Raw genomic sequence first — 3770 nt, 5'->3', positions numbered from 1 at the left:
CTATAGACTAGACTATAGACTAGACTATAGACTAGACTATAGACTAGACTATAGACTAGACTATAGACTAAACTATAGACTAGACTATAGACTAGACTATAGACTATATATAAGAATATCATATAGTAAGTTAATAAGTTTAAAAATTATTTGAAATTTATATGAATGGATCTGTTTGGTATATTTTGTAGCAAATAAATATTTCTATTTCTACAACGTAGTAAACTTGTTTTTTTCTCTGTATTTAAAATATGTCTGTATATCCATATAATAAAACTATAACTATTTAGATAGATTTTTCTTAAACGTGTAATTGTTCGGTCACGCTATAAATATCTATCCACAATACAGAGTACTACGCCAAAGCTAATTGAATGAAATATTTTTTTTCGTTTTTTTCTTACTCAATTGTTAATTATTTGAAAGTTTATCATCGTCTGCATTGTATTTAAATAAATAATATTTTAATGGTGGAATATGACTGCGACTATTACCTTACTCTCTAGACAGTCAAATAAAAGCCATAAATTTATTATGCAAAATAGTTGATTTTTATGCATTTTTTTAAGCAATAATAAATAGAAAAATAAATATGAAAACAACAACACAAACTGTATTTCTAACAACAATAATAATACAATATCAATGATTAATTTACACTCGCATTCTTTAATCGCTTTCATTCATAAATTCTTTAGAAGCCAGTTCTTAAAAGTATATTTTCTTTTTTAAGGTAAAAAAATATTTTAATTGTTTCTGCTTTAGGTGAATGTCTTTACTAGGAGATTGTGTTCTTAACTAAATTATTCGAAATTTTCGAATTTAACTTTCGTTTAACGTTAATTTTGGTTATTAACGTTTTTATATTCTAAGTTCCAGGTTATTCGTTAAGTTTTGCCACCAACCCTTAAGAACGTTTAACGTTATCAGGGTAATTCATTTAACTGCGATTTCCTTTAGTCTAGTCATACACCCATTCAACAGAGTGTTTCACAACCTATTGTTGGTGTTTGCCTGGAATATTTAATTATGACCGAATAACGTCAGAGTTTATGTGAAAATGTTTACTCAGCCTCAACGTTTGTTTTATACGGGCTGCTAGGGTTCTATCAATCGACTTTCAAATAATCGAACAATCGACTTTTTGTCGAAATAAGTCGAAGTCGAATATGTTGTTCCAAAAAAGTCTATAACTTGACTAACGTCTATGAAAATAGTCAAAATGTCGACTTTGTAAATAAAAGTCGATATGTCAAAAAAGTCGAAAAATGCCGTAAAAAGTCGAAAAAAGTCGAATAGCCAGAAAAAGTCGAAAACTCGAAAATAGCACAAAAAAGTGAAAAATAGTCGAAAATTTTAAAAAAGTGGAAAAAATCAAAAACTCTAAATTGTCGGAAGAACTCGAAAAAAATAGTTGAAAAATGTATCAAAGTAGGAAAAAGTAAAAAAGTCGACTATTTATAAAAAACTTAAAATCTAAAAGTCGACTTTTAACTAAATGCAAAAAGTCGACTTTTCGTTTCAACTATATAACCCTATGAACTGCTACGTTATGGTGGGGTATCTCATCAAAATCATTCCGGTGAAAAACTGTATGTGTTTGTGTGTCGTCCCGAACAAATTTTCGTACATTGTATGAATGCTTCGTTGTTTCGCACTAGGCAGCGATAACGGACCGATCTAAAGCATTTTAAATACGCTTCGTCAATGTGTCAAAAGATGTGTATGTAACAAATCATCAAATTCATCTAATTATCTTACAAATTGCGACATGTAGTTTACAGACAGACGGACATAGTTAACTCGACTCAGAAAGTGATTCTTAGCCGATTGGAATACTTTAAGGTGGATGTAGGACCAATACTAAAGTGGTGTTAGGTATATACATATATGTATTTCAAAACTTAATAAAAATTTTACTTTTTTATTGCCATTACCGCATATTTTAAACCGGACTGTTTAGAAAACAAAAATTCAACCTATAAGAGGTGAAATAATGGATTTTTCTTGTTTGATTATAGATAAGGTGACGTTAATTATTAATTTATTTAATATTTTAAATATTTAAAGCTTTGACATATCTTTTGTATTACTTATCAATAATTTATTTCAATTACTATAAAATATTCACTGGTGGTTCCCCTTTCAATCGAAAGCACATTTCTCAGGAGTGTGTGTGTGTCATAATCGTGGCATTTTAGTTATAGTTCCACATTGATCCGGCTAGGATTAATAATTGGCGATAATATAATTTAGAGAATTTACTTCATCTATGGGGTCAAAAGCAATCAATAGTTTATGCTGATGTCTGGTTATGTAGTTCTACTGAGGGGGGAGTTTTGTTAGTTTTTGGGGAGTAACGAGTAAAACTACTTTCTTAATTATCTTAGACAATATTAGTGATGCGAGAAAAGTTTTAAAGACATCTGTATCTACTCTTTAATAAAGAGCTAATTGGTGTCTCAGACACCTGTTTCGTAGTTTTTTATATTTCGACAACGAATTGTTGCTATGTTGACAACATTGCGTTTACAGACAACACAGTGTTGTCGTACGTATGTATATACTGTAACAACGGTTGTTATTGAGAAATTATAGACACACTTTGGTGTCAATTTAATACCAGACTTGTGTAATTTAAGAACATCTGTGTAGACGTGAAGAGTACTGAAAGTCGAATAAACCAAACCTAACACTCTACTTATTCAATTTAAGAATTCAAAAAATCTTCTAAGTATAGAAATTAAGAGATAAGAACAAATACCTATATATATGTATATATTCTGAAAAAGTAATTTTGCAGATTAAACCGATGATTTTTTTCCGTGAAATATTTTTTGTTTACAAATCAATGTCTTTAGTCTGTTCTAATATATTGCTGCAAACACTCTGCTGTTAAAAATGAAATTGAAAAAGTATCTAACAACTAAGTTACTCAACTTAATAGTTCTGAATTTATTTAATTTTGTAAACTGTTCAGAAATTCTTACGAAAAATGATTTTGCTCCAGAGGTAAACAAAACACAATATACATAAATATATTTGAAAATAGCTTTACATATAGCTTTTTGCTTTTTTTAAAGGAAGTTTCGGTTTTAGAGCTTGATTTAGTGCCTACAAATGATCTCTTAACGCGGGTCCAAAAATATGAACAAAATGTTTTTGTGTAAGTTAATTTTTTTTTTAATAAAATTTTTCTAAATCATTTTTCTTATTACAAACTAGCATGGAAGAAAAAATGAAATCATTGTCTGAAACTTTTAACCAATTGGAACTGAAAATGCACACCCTTATTAAAGATAACATGGAGTTATTAGAAAAAAAACTACAACAAATTATAGATGAAAAAATAACAAATATAAATCAGGTTGCAGAAGAAAAATTGAGTAAGTAAAATTATAAAAAAAAGAAAAAATTACAACAATTTTATAATTTAATAATATAAAAATTTGATTTTAGAAATGATCAGCAATGCTAAACCTATTTATAATGTCAACAAAGTGAAATGGTAAGAACTAAAATTAGACATTCTGAAACTCAAAATAATTTGTCTTAACTGTCTAGTCTAATCTATAGTCTATTGACTATAGATTAGACTATTGACTAGACTATTGACTAGTCTATAGTCTAGTCTATAGTCTAGTCTATAGTCTAGTCTATAGTCTATTCTATAGTCTAGTCTATAGTCTATAGTCTATAGTCTAGTCTATAGTCTAGTCTATAGTCTAGTCTATAGTCTAGTCTATAGTCTAGTCTATAGTCTAGTCTAT

The 3770-nt window shown here is 28.4% G+C and overlaps 1 protein-coding gene across 1 annotated transcript in view; it reads right to left on the bottom strand.

The window, feature by feature from the left end:
- Positions 1 to 3770, bottom strand: part of LOC111682791 (fibrinogen C domain-containing protein 1-like) — a 5897-nt gene that overhangs the window by 1139 nt on the left and 988 nt on the right. The window lies entirely within an intron of this gene.

This window comes from Lucilia cuprina, chromosome 5 (assembly GCF_022045245.1).
Source record: "Lucilia cuprina isolate Lc7/37 chromosome 5, ASM2204524v1, whole genome shotgun sequence".
NCBI lineage: Eukaryota > Metazoa > Arthropoda > Insecta > Diptera > Calliphoridae > Lucilia > Lucilia cuprina.
The sequence above is the reverse complement of the archived record's forward strand: the minus strand, read 5'-3'. Positions and strand labels throughout refer to the sequence as shown.